Genomic DNA, 13,639 nt, shown 5'->3' with positions numbered 1-13,639 from the left:
GCTAGAGTTTTTAACTAATCATTTCCTAGCACAAACACTTCTTTTCACAAAAAGGAAACGGAGGCAATGGGTTCTTGTCTAAGATGCACTATTTTCAATAGAAAGAAAGCAGACGCTTAAGTCAAGGAAACAAAACCATTCTCTTTTGTGAATAGGGATCACGCCCAGACACCCAATTTTCCTTCTGTCTTTGAGAATAATGTTAAAATACTTTTAAGAGGGGAATTTACATAATAGAATACAGATGTTGCCGTTTTCTATGTGATGTGTAGACTGTAGACTGCATGGTATATAGACTTGATTTTCAGGCAGAAATGTTAAAATGAGTGTTTTTTTCAGTGTCTGTCCCATAATCAGACCATCCCATGAAGAATGAAGATCTGTCCCTGTAGGTCTCTAGCCTCAAGGATCTGCTGTGTCGTGACTCACATTCCAGATGGTATAGATTTACTTTATTGACCCAAACCCCGTGTTTTCTTTCTTTTTTTTTTCTTTTAATTTAAAAAAGCAGTATCATAATTTATTAATTGTTCTCGGGGAATGAACTTCCAATGCCCATCTTGTGGCCTGGCAGGGAGAAATTTCCCAGTTCTGTTTGAGCGAGCTGTCCACTCCACTTGGCACTTGAACAGGCTAAAACGGAATGTCTTTTGTTGTAAACACCTAATTTGTTCGTTTTGAACTGTCTGAGTAACTAGATCAAAGACCAGTGTCAAATGCCCAAAGCAGTGTTTGTCAGCAGTGGACTTTTTATTCTTCTTGTTCTATAGCAACTGAAAGGGAAAAAGACTCGTACTGTATTTCCACAAAAGCGTAGGGAAGCTCGCGTTGGCAGCCTCTTGCAACAGAATGAATACATGCTACTGAGTACAGACCATTTGTCTCCTGATTACAACAGACCCCAGGGGAACTGGTGTTGGCTTTGAATTCCACCTCTCTTTTACTGAGCGCCTCCTCGTCGTGATAGTTCCACCCCCAATCCTCACGGCACAGAGCGCCAGGGACTCAGATCTCCTCTCTGCTGTGGGTTTTAGTCGCTTTCTAAATTCAAGCAGGGCTCTCTTGTTTGAAATGTGTTGACTTGTCTTGAACAGTAACATATATTTTTAAACTCTTCTCATTTGGAATTCAGCAGTGGCCATAATGAATGCCTTTAGTGCTCCTGTGTGTTTGATATGCATGATAACAAGGGCTACGGTGTAGAGGAAGGAAACAGAGAATGGCAACCTAAAAAGTCACCCAGTTCCTAATATTAAAAATGCTACAAAAATGGTAGAGCATACGATGGTCTTACTAGTTATGTGTGAGCCCACCAGACCATTTTCCCCATTGATTTATAAGGGCTCATGTTGTGTTTTTCTCCCTGCAGTATTTTTTGGAAATGGATGAGAATGTGTCTTTATTATGCTAAGAGTACAGCTTTATTATTAGGCAGTCTTGAGGGCTGCTGGGATGTATTCTCCTTAATTACACCTATTTTCACTGATATTCCCTAAGAACTGCTCATATTTCCATTGGAAGGCCAAGTTTGGTCTGAAAGGTTCACTTCCTACTTAACAGCAGTTGCAGTCATTAACATTTTTTTTCTTGTTTAGTTTTGCTTTATTGTTCATTTCCTTTAAAGGAAAGTAGATTGTAAAACATTCGTGAAAGTTTCCTCTATTTCAGATTATCTGAATTTTTACACATTCGTCTCTGTTTTTTTCTTATATTCTTACTTTCTTTATTTTCCACCTTTGCAGTTATTTTTTCTTATATTAAGAAAGAGAAAAGCGAGCTGTCATTTGACAGTCTCTTTTCCATTATGTTTGCACTGCTGGGAAACGCTGGAACAAAGGCATTCAAAGTGTTACTCAATGGGGATCAGCATTCAGCCCTGCTGGTGAGGCTGCAATCAGCCTGACTAGGATGAAAATGCGTGCTTTTCAACACTGGTTGGAGATGTTTGTGTTTATCTTTGGAATGCATGCCTGGTCCATGCAGTCACGTGATGTGTTCTTGCCATGTCCTTATGTGTCCCAGCTTTTTCTGTGGTAGAATGGAAGAAATGGAATGTGACCCGTTAACCCTTAGTCGGTATGAAGTAATCCAACAGATACTTCTCAGACACAAAGAGTCCCTGCTCATGTCAAAGTCAATTTCTAAAACATGTTTAGTTCCTGTCCTGTTCTAGCCAGATGTGCGTGTGGAGAAGCTATGCCACTTCTGCTGACACGTTGGTAGCGAACAGTTCTGGGGTCATAAATAGCAAGAATGGGATGAACCAAACAGGCAGTAGGTGTCCTCAGGCCTGGAAAAGGCATAGGAGGGTTGGGGTGGTTAAGTCACAGTGTTTATGTCTCCCATGTGCCAATTAAGATATAGAGCATTTCTACCACCCCCAAAATTTTATTGTGCCATTTCACAGTCAGTTTTGTCCCCAGCCTACAAATATCCCTGTAGATTAATTTTTCTGTGAACACATTTTCTTTTGAATTGCCAAACCATGTCATATAATGTATATGGCACATCAGAAAGACAGATAGTACTGCTTTTGGACTTGAGATCTTAGGTCCAATTTATATTAACAATTGAATTCATCTGACAATATCAAATGTAATCTCTGTGTATTGAAGATTTGTTGCAAACTGTTCTTTTATTTTCCACCCAAACTATTTAGTACTGATGACACTTCCTGAAAAATAAAGAGACTCAGTGGATGTTTATAAGTATTTGGTTTATAAACTACTAAGCAAAGGTCTTTCAAGTTAAAGTTTGAAATGGGCCCAAAGGCTCCAAGGGTCCTTAGAATAAAAGTTTCATAGCACAGTTGCAACTCTTTTAAAAACCTCTTTGAAGCTGAATGCATTGGCTCACGCCTGTAATCCCAGCAATTTGGGAGGCTGAGACGAGTGGATCATTTGAGGTCAGGAGCTCGAGACCAGCATGGCCAACGTGGTGAAACCCTGTCTCTACTAAAAATCCAAAAAATATTAGCTGGGCGTGGTGGTGTACACCTGTAATCCCAGCTACTCAGGAGGTTGAGGCAAGAGAATCGCTTGAAGCCAGGAGACAGAGGATGCAGTGAGCCAAGATCACGCCACTGCACTCCAGCCTGGGTGACAGAGTGAGATGGCATCTCAAAAGAAAAATAAAACAACAAAACAACAATAAAAAATTTTTTTTTAAAAATCCACCTATTTGAGAGCTTGTTTGAATTTTCTAGCAGGGGATCGTAGCTATTCGTATACCCTTGGTGGAAGACTGGCCCTCCTTTATCAGGGATGGTCATCCCCTTTGACTGAGCATGCATCTTCGGGAGGGATGCACAAAGAGCGGTGAGGGAGGAAGGCGACACCCACCTAGCCAGCCAGATCAGCCAAATCAACCCTGGCGCTCAATGGGGTGATGTGTCGCAGCTAGATCACCCTCACATCCAGTAACTTTTTTAAAAACCTCTTTGGATTCGCTAAAACTCTCCTTCTCTTTGTAGAACACAGTGACTAATGTCCATCATTCTCTCTCTGCAATCATCCAGCTAGTGGGCTGTTCTCCGGGGGGGGGGGGGGTTGTACGTTTGCCTCACCTGTTGAATTGGTGCCTACCAAGCATTTATTATGTTTATACTACACAAATTTTACTTCCTGTTGTTATTTAATAACAATTATACCAAGTGGCAAAATATGAATGTCAGGGAAAGAGTTTTGGGTTTCTCTGGGGAGAAATTTAATGTCAAGGAACGACAAAGTTGATTTTTGTTGTTGTTGTTGTTGCTGTTTTTGTTGTTTTTTAAAGAAACCCCCAAAACTTGCTATCAAATTAGGTGGATAAGACAACTATAAAAAAATAAAAAAATAAAAAAGGAAAGAATGTGTCTTTAAATTCTAAGACATCTAAAGAAACAGAATTCAAAGCTGATGCATCTTGGAAGTCCCCTCCCCTCCCCTCTTTCCCTTCCCCTTCCCCTTCCCCTTCCCCTTCCCTTCCCTTTCCTTTCCTTTTTTGACAGGATGTCCCATCAGCCAGGCTGGAGTGCAGTGTCGCAATCATGGGTCACTGCAACTTCCACCTCCCAGGCTCAGATTATTCTTCCATCTCAGCCTCCCAAGTAGCTAGGACTACAGACACGCAGAACCACAGCTGGCTAATTTTTGTGTTTTTGGTAGAGATGGGGTTTCAACATATTGCTCAGGCTGGTCTTGAACTCCTGGCCTTAAGCAATTTGCCCACCTTGGCCTCCCAAAGTGCTGGGACTACAGGTGTGAGTCACCATGCCTGACCTGTTTATTTCTATTTAATAAACTACTATCTGGCACTTTCAATGAGTCAGGTGCTGTTCTAAGGATTTTTCATCCTCATAACTACTGTGCATGGTAAGTAATGTCCCATTTGACATATAAGGAAACTGAAGCACAGAGAAACTATGCAACTTCCTAAAAGTCACACAGCTAGCAAGTGGCAGAACTGAGATTGAGAACACAGTAGCTTTGTCCAGAGCCTCTTCCCTTCCCACTGTGCTCTCCTGCCTCTCTTTATCCACCACAATTTATGCAACTGTCCAACTAGTGTACCCACTTGCCAGGTGGGGAAGGCTGTGGTCCTTCATCAAAAGACTAAAAATAAATGAACGTCTAAACCAAATTTACACTTTAGTTAAACTAAAATGCTTACCACTCTTCGTTTTTAAAAATTATTTTAATAGTTTTTTTGGGGAACAGGTGGTGGTTGGTTACATGGATAAATTCTTTAGTGGTGATTTCTGAGATTTTGGCGCACCCATTACCTAAGTAGTGTACACTGTACCCAATGTGTAGTCTGTCATCTGTCACCCTATCCCCACCCTTCCCCTCAAGTCCCCAAAGTCTAATATATTATTCTTATGCCTTTGTGTCCTCATAGCCTAGCTCCCACTTATAAGTGAAGACCATGTGTTTGGTTTTTCATTTCTGAATTACTTCACTTAGAATAATGGTCTCCAACTCCATCCAGGTTGCTATGAATGCCATTATTTCGTTCCTTCTTGAGGCTGAGCAATACTACTTTCTCATGGGATTTTTTTTTTTCTTGCTGGTTTGTCAGAATTCCTTGTAGATTCTGGGTATTAGTCCTTTGTGGATGCATAGTTTGAGAAGATTTTCTTCCATGCTGTGGGTTGTCTGTTTACTTTGCTGATTTTCTTTTGCTGTGCAGAAACTTTTTAGTTGATTAAGTCCAACCTATTTATCTTTGTTTTTGTTGTATTTGCTTTTGGGTTCTTGATCATGAACACCTGAGCCGGTGTCTAGAGGAGTTTTTGGATCTGTTTCCATTTGTTTGTGTTACCTATGACTTCTTTCAGCAGTGTTTTGTAGTTTTCCTCGTAGAGATCTTTTGTCTTCTTGGTAAGGTATATTCCTAAGTATTTTATTTTTCTTGGAGCTGTGGTAAAAGGGGTTGAGTTATTTATTTGATTCTCACCTTGGTCATTGGTGATGTATAGCAGTGCTACTGATTTGTATACATTGATTTTGTAAAGCGAGCATCCTTGTCTTGTTCCAGTTCTCAGCGGAAATGTTTTCAACGTTTCCTCATTCAGTATAATGCTGGCTGTGGGTTTGTCATAGATGGCTTTTATTACTTTAAGGTATGTCACTTTTATGCTGATTTTGCTGAGGGTTTTAATCATAAAGTGATGCTGGATTTTGTCAAATGCTTTTTCTGCATCTGTTGAGATGATCATATGATTTTTCTTTTTTACTTCCGTTTATATGGTGTATCACATTTATTAACTTGCATATGTTAAACTATCCCTGTATCCCTGGTATGAAACCCACTTGGTTATGGTGTATTTTATTTATTTATTTATTTTTTTGATATGCTATTAGATTCTGTTACCTAGTATTTTGTTGAGGATTTTTGCATCTATATTCATCAGGGATATTGGTCCGTAGTTTTCTTTTTTGTTATGTCCTTTCCTGACTTTGGTATTAAGGTGATACTGGCTTCATAGAATGATTTAGGGAGGATTTTCTCTTCCTCTATCTTTTGAAATAGTTTCAGTAGAAATTAGTACCAATTCCTCTTTGAACGTCTAATAGAATTCAGCTGTGAATCCATCTGGTCCTGGACCTATTTGTTGGCAATGTTTTTATTACTGTTCCAATCTCACCACTTGTTATTGGTCTGTTCAGAGTTTCTGTTTCTTCCTGGTTTAATCTAGGAGGGCTGTATATTTCCAGTAGTTTATTCACCTCTTCGAGGTTTTCTAATTTGTGTGCAGAAAGGTGTTCACAGTCTTGAATGATTTTTTGTTTCTGTGGTATCAGTTTTAATATCTCCTGTTTTATTTCTAATTGAGCTTATTTGTATCCTCTCTCTTCTTGTTTAATTACTGACTTTCAAAAACCTTTTCAAAGAACCAGCTTTTGTTTCATTTATCTTTTGTATTTTTTTTTGCTTCAGTTTCATTTAGTTCTGCTCTGATCTTTGTTATTTCTTTTCTTTTGCTGGGTTTGTGTTTGATTTGTTCTTGTTTCTTTACTTCCTTAAGATGTGAGTTTAGGTTGTCTATTTGTGCCTTTTCAGGCTTTTGATGTAGGCATTTAATACTATGAACTTTCCTCTTAGCGCTGCTTTTGCTATATCCCAGAGGTTTTGATAGGTTATGTCACCATTATCATTCAGTTCAAAGAATTTTTAAATTTTCATCTTGATTTCATTGTTGTCCTAAAGATCATTCAGGAGCCAATTATTTAATTTCCATGTATTTGTATAGTTTTGAGGATTCTTTTTGGAGTTTCAATTTTTATTCCACTGTGGTCTGAGAGAGTGCTTGATATAACTTCAGTTTTCTTAAACTTATTGAGAGTTTTTTGTGGCCTATCATATGGTCTATCTTGGAGAATGTTCTAGGTCTTGATGAATAGTATGTATATTCTACAGTTGTTGGATAGAATGCTCTGTAAATATATGTTAAGTCCATTTGTCTGTGTTATAGTTTAAGTCCATTGTTTCTTTGTTGACTTTTTGTCTTGATGACCTGTCTAGTGTTGTCAGTGGAGTATTGAAATCCCCCACTATTATTGTGTTGCCGTCTAACTGATTTCTTAGGTCTAGTAGTAATTGTTTTATAAATTTGGGAGCTTCACTCTTAGGTGCATATATATTTGGGATTGTGATATTTTCCTGTTGGACTAATCTTTTTATAATTATATAATTTTTTTTGTCTTTTTTCACTGTTGTTGCTTTAAAACCTATTTTATCTCATATAAGAATAGCTACTCCTCCTCACTTTTGGTTTCCATTTACAAGAAATATCTTTCTCCATCCCTTTACCTTAAGTCTTTGCGAGTCCTTATGCATTAGGTGAGTCCCTTGAAGATAGCAGATACTTGGTTGGTGGAATTTATCCACTCTGCCATTCTGTATCTTTTAAGTGGGGCATTTAAATCATTTACATTCAATGTTAGTACTGAGATGTGAGGTACTGTTCTATTCATCATGCTAGTTGTTGCCTGAATACATTGTGTGTGTGTGTTTCATTGTGTTACTGTTTTATAGGCTCTGTGAAATTTTTGCTTTGAGGAGGTTCCATTTTTGTGTATTTCCAGGTTTTGTTTCAAGATTTAGGACTCCTTTTAGCATTGCTTGTAGTTCTGGCTTGGTAGTGGCAAAGTCTCTCAGCATTTGTCTGAAAAAGACTTTATGTCTCCATTTATGAAGTGTAAGTTTCTGGATATAAAATTCTTGGCTGGCAATTACTTTGTTTGAGGAGGCTAAAGATTGGACTCCAATCCCTTTGGCTTGAGGGTTTCTACTGAGAAATCTGCTGTTAATCAGATAAGTTTTCCTTTATAAGTTACCTTTTGCCTCACAGATCTTAAGATTCTTTCCTTTTTCTTGACTTTAGATAACCTGATGGCTATGTGCCCAGGTGATGATCTTTTTGTGATTAATTTCCTGGGTATTCTTTGAGATTCTGGTATTTGAATGTCTAGATCTCTAGTAAGCCCAGGGAAGTTTTCCTTGATTATTTCCTCAAATAAGTTTACCAAACATGTACATTTTTTTTCTTCCTCATGGACACCAGCTATTGTTATGTTTGGTCATTTAACATAATCTCAAATTTCTTAGAGGCTTTGTTCATTTTTAAAAAATTCATTTTTCTTTGTCTGTGTTGGATTGGGTTAAATCAAAAGGCTTGTCTTTGAGCTCTGAAGTCCTTTCTTCCACTTGATTCTATTGTGGAAAATTTCCAGTGTATTTTGTATTTCTCTAAGGGTATCTTTCATTTCTAGAAGTTGTGATTATCTTTTCTTTATATCTATTTCTCTAAAGACTTTTTCAATCATATCTTATATTGTTTTTTAATGTTCTTTAAGTTGATTTTCACCTTTCTGTAGTACCTCCTTGAGTAGCTTATTAATCAACCTGCTGAATTCTTCATCTGGCAATTCAGAGAGTTCTTCTTGGTTTAGCTAGTGTGATCTTTTGGAGTGTTATAGAATCTTTTTTTTTCATATTACCAGAATTACTTTTCTGGTTCCTTCTCATTTGGGTAGACTGTTTCAATGGAAAGATTTGGAACTCAAGGGCTGCGGTTCAGATTTTTATGTCCCAAGTGGTGATTGCTTAATGTGGTGCTCTCTCCCTTCCCCTAGGAATGATTCTTCCTGAGAGCTAGACTGCAGTAATTGTTATTGCCCTTCTGAGTCTACCCACCCAGTGGAGCTACTGGGCTCTGAACTGTTGCTGGGGAATGTCTGCAAAGAATCCTGTTATATGATTCATGTTTGGGTCTCCCAGCCATGGATACCAGCACCTACTCCAGTGGAGGTGGCAGGGAGTGGAGTTGACTTTTTGGAATTCCTTGGTTGTAGTTTTGTTGAGTGTGCTGGTTTTATTCAAATGCTGGTTATGCTAGCAGTCAAGTTGTCACATGGACGGACTCAGGACCTCTGATTAGCCAGGATGTTGCAGGCAGTGAAATTAGCTGTTGTCTTCTTCTTTCTTGGGGCAGGGCTGTTCTTTTATGAGTTGCTGTAATGGCTTGAGTTGGTTGGCCTCCAACCAACCAACTGAAAGCCAGGAGGTGGTGCTTTCAAGAGAGCACCAGCTGCGGTAGTAGAAAGGAAATACAAGCTTGCCCTGTGTTGCCTAGAATAAGTGCTTGAGTTTCTCAGGTGATGGGCAGGGCCATAGAGCTCCCAAGAGTTTTTATGTCTTTTGTCTTTGTCTACCAGGGCAGTAAACCATCAGGTTGGGGCAGGGATAGGTGGGTCTGAACAAAACCTCACCTGGGGCAGGGCTTGCTGCGGATACTGTGGGGGATGGGGGGTGCTTCTCAGGCCAGTGAAGTTATGTTCCAAGGGGGTTATAGCTGCCTCTTCTACATCATACCAGTCACCAGGGAAGTGTGGGAAAGCCAGCAGCGACAGGCCTCACACTGCTCCCACACAGTCAGCAAGGCCACTCTCCCTCCTGCTGTGCCCCACCAGGAAGCTGTGCAGGGCTGAAACCTTGTCCCAGGCTACAAGCTTCCCCACTGAGAAAGCAAGTAGAGCTCTCAGGCCTCTCATCTCCTAACTTCCCACACTGTCAGCAGTGGCTTCTGCACTCCTATCTGCACTTCCCATTCACTTCCCTGGATTCTGCTCAGAAAATTTGTGTTCAGTCAAAAATTATTAAAGCTCTGCTAGAAGCTTCCTTCAACTGTGGCCTCTCCCCTGTTCTGCTGGCTTCCTCCCTAAGGGCTGCTGTGAGATAAAGCCAGGGATGGCTTCCCTGGGCTCGAGCGCGGGACCAGGAGTGCCTACAGGGCTCTTCCCGCTGCTTCTTCTACTTTCATATTTTGTTTGGTTCTCTGAATCTGTTTCTGCTCTAGGTAAGGTTACATCTTTCTCTCATGATCTGGATTTTTAGGTTCCCCAGTGGGGATGTGTGTTCAGAGGCAGACATTTCCCCCTCTTCACACTTTGAAAACTCACAGTTTTTCAGCTGTCTTGAAGTTTGCAGCAGCAAGCCTCTTCTTTCAAAGGGTCTGTGAATTCTTTCAGTTTTCCTGTTATGTTCCTGCTGTAGTTCCTGGAGCAAAGGTTCATGATGTGCATCTCCAGGTGCTGTTCTGTTTGTCTAAGTGGGAGCTTCACATTAGTCCTGTCTCCTATCTGCCATTTTCCTCTCTTCCTGGTGAATACCAGCTTTAACTCATTCTTATGTACTGATCTAATTCTGCTGGATAAGTGAGCTTCTACTCTACAAATAATGGCTCAACATCTTCATTTAACATCAAGTTTTTTAAAAGTACCACTGTTTATTAAATTTGTTAGCAAGGCCAATGTTATCTACAAAATAAAAAAAATGGATTAGATAATTTATCAGACCCTTTTTAACTCATATGTTTTGTGGTCACATATGTTTAGCTTCTGAGTGGCTTTGTTAGCTTTACTTTGTTTTCTGACCACAGATGTACGTAACATTGACTTTGTCCATCCATTTCATAATTGGAAAACAGAGAAAGAGGTAAGTTAAACAGACCCAAACCATCTACACTATTGGCAAACCAACTGTTGATAAGTTATTTTCTCTTGTGAAGGAGAAAAGTCTCTTTTTAATTCTTATTTTTTTAAAATTAAGGAGTAATTTATATACAGTGAAATGCTCAGATCTTGAGAAAACAGTTCCATGAGTTTTGTAAATATATACACCCATGTAACCTATACTTCAATTAAAATATATGTATCATTTTCATCACCTTAGAAAGTACTTTTGTGCCCATCTAGTCAATTTCCATTCCACCCTACAGGCAACCAATCTTCTAATTTTTTTTCCAATTGACGAGTTTTTTTCTAAACACATTTGTTTTTAAATTGCCATGCAATATTGTACAGAACATCAGAAAAACAAATAGTATTGCCTTTGGAGTTGAAGACTTAGGTCTAATTTTATAAAGCTTGGATTCATCTAACAATATAAAATTTAATTACTAGTTAAATAATACTATGCCAATTTCATTCATCTGTTGAATACTAATTTTTAAAACATCTTCTGAGAGAGGAAAACATGAGTCCAAAGGCCTTGGGTTTTCACGGTTTTTCACAAGGTTTGCATGAATTTCCATAAATAATGGAATTTCTCATTCTCTCTCTCTCTCTCTCATTCCTCATATGCAAATTGAGAGAATCAGACTAATGGCTTCTAAGAAAGACATCTTCTAGATTTAACACTCTTTGATGCTGTATTGTTTTCTCAGAGCACTACATCTAAAACACATTATGCATCCAAAATGAATGTCATTACTTTTTAAAATATCCTTTGAATTATGTGGACGTTTATGTGGTTGTTGTAGAATGTGATACCTATGAAAGAAAAAAAAATTAATTTCAAAGTCCTTTGCTCAGTTAGTATCCATTTATTTATGTTTTTAATGCTATTGCATGCCTTTAAAAAATAATGGGTGTTCTGGGTATCTATTGCTGTGTAAGAAACTTCCCCAAAACTTGATGGCATCAAACAATAATTTATTACTATCTCAGTTCTGTGGGTTGACCAGATTCAGTAGGGCAGTTTTCACTAGGGATTTCTTATGTGGTTGCCATGACATAGCAGCTAGAGGTGGCCGAATCTAAAGTAATCTGAAGGCATCTTCACTCACATGTCTTGGGTTGGGGCTTGGCATGGCTGGAGTAGCTGGAAAAAGTTGGATATTTGTCCTCATGCAGCTTCCCCACATGGTTCACTGATCTTCCTCATGGCATAGGGGTTTCAAAATGCTTAGACTTTTCTTTTTTCTTTCCTTTTTTTTTTTTTTTTAACATAATGGCTGGCTTTTCCCCAGAGTGAGTGATGTTAGCTAGAGAGACAGAATCCTGCTGCTAGGCTTCTGTGGGTGTAGCCTACGAAGGAGCCTAGTCATGAAGTATATCTTATCATCATCTCAACATTTCATTTGTAATTTGTAACTACACCTACCCAGATACAAAAGGATGGGAATTAGACTTCACTCCTGGAAGTGCCCTTCACTCCAGGCCGGGCATCATGGCTCATGCCTGTAATCCCAGCACTTTGGGAGGCCGAGGCAGGCAGATCATGAGGTCAGGAGTTCAATATCAGCCTGGCCAGCATGGTGAAACCGTGTCTCTACTAAAAATACAAAAATTATCTGGGCGTGGTGGCGGGTGCCTGTAATGCCAGCTACTCAGGAGGCTGAGGCAGGAGGATCCCTTGAACCTGTGAGGTAGAGGTTGCAGTGAGATGAGATTGTACCGATGCACTCTAGGCTGGGTGACAGAGCAAGACTCTGTCTCAAAAAAAAAAAAAAAAAAAAGAAAAGAAAAAAAATTGCAGCCACCTTTACTCTAACATAAGGAAGTTTATATGTTTAGATCTGTAGCCTGAGTCCCTCTCTTTTGTAAGCTTAACAAACTTTATTGTATAATTAATCATTTAATAGTTAACTCATCTATAAATCAAAACATCTCATAATTTTTAGATATGAAATCTTGACCAAGTTACCCCACCTGTTTTAAACTTGGACTTTTTATCTGTAAAAGTTGTCCTCTCTCCCTTTCAAAAGGATTATATGAGTCAGATGTGATAACATATGTAAAAGTATAAAACTATGAAAATCATGGAAATGTAAGTTATCATCTTGGTTATTATTAAAATAATTTTGACTCCATTTTTTTTTTCTGCAAAACAGTGAAACAAAATAAATGTTTTCTTAAACTAGTTGAATTTCCCAAGTCAGTTCTAGATATATCACCTTTTTCCTTTGCCATGAAAGGCCATGCTCACAGAGCTGTTTCCTGACCTCTGTACTTAAAATGGCCTCTGAGTCCAGGTTCACTGGCTCACGCCTGTAATCCAAGCACTTTGGGAGGCTGAGGCAGAAAGATCACTTGAAGCCGGAAGTTCAAGATCAGCCTGAGCAACATAGTGAGACCCTATCTCTGAAAAAAATTTTTTTAAAAAAGTAGCCAGGTGTGGTGGCATGAGTCTGTAGTTTCAGCTACTTGGGAGGCTGAGGTGGGAGGATGGCTTGAGCCCAGGAGGTTGAGGCTTCAGTGAGCCATGATCATGCCACTGCACTCCAGCCTCGTGATAGTACAAGAGCCAGTCTCAGAAAAAGAAAAAAAAATTAAAATAGCTTTTATTGAGCTTACCATACTTAAAAAATAAAAAAATAAAAAATAAAAAACAAAACAAAAAAAACACTAACTCTAATCTCCACCTGGAGAAATACTGCATATTCATTCATCTACCTATTTGTTTTCCATCTCTTCTAGAACATGAAATCCTGTGGACAGAGACTCAGTTTCCTCAGTGCTGATAAGAAACCGGCAATTACCAGACAATTAACAAACATTTTTGAATATATGAATGACTGAATAAATGACTGGTGTTATTACCGTTGACCCATCTGGCATCCTAATTTTGAAGTGTCTTTCCCTTTATAGCTCTTACAGCTTTCACTTACTTTTGCCTTCAGCAATATATTATAGTTCATCTTGAAACTAGTCACTTCCTAGAGTGAGTCCTTTTCTCAGTCTTCCCTCTCTAATATGGCCTCTTACAGTTATGATAAAATCTTGGCAACCCTTTTTGTGGCATGTGTCTGAAATATGTCTCATTCTTTCCATTTTTACTACCATTGTCTCAGGCCAGGGATTTATCATAATCT

General features: G+C 38.9%; 1 long non-coding RNA gene across 1 annotated transcript in view; it reads left to right on the top strand.

The window, feature by feature from the left end:
- LOC105545020 overlaps nt 1–13,377 on the top strand; it is a 345,853-nt gene extending 332,476 nt beyond the window's left edge. The window contains exon 6 of the long non-coding RNA XR_001006856.1: nt 13,245–13,377. This is a non-coding gene — a long non-coding RNA (uncharacterized LOC105545020). The remainder of the gene's footprint in view (nt 1–13,244) is intronic.
- The last annotated feature ends 262 nt before the right edge of the window (nt 13,378–13,639 follow it).

Source organism: Mandrillus leucophaeus, unplaced genomic scaffold (assembly GCF_000951045.1).
Source record: "Mandrillus leucophaeus isolate KB7577 unplaced genomic scaffold, Mleu.le_1.0 Scaffold316, whole genome shotgun sequence".
Classification (NCBI taxonomy): Eukaryota; Metazoa; Chordata; class Mammalia; order Primates; family Cercopithecidae; genus Mandrillus; species Mandrillus leucophaeus.
The sequence above is the reverse complement of the archived record's forward strand: the minus strand, read 5'-3'. Positions and strand labels throughout refer to the sequence as shown.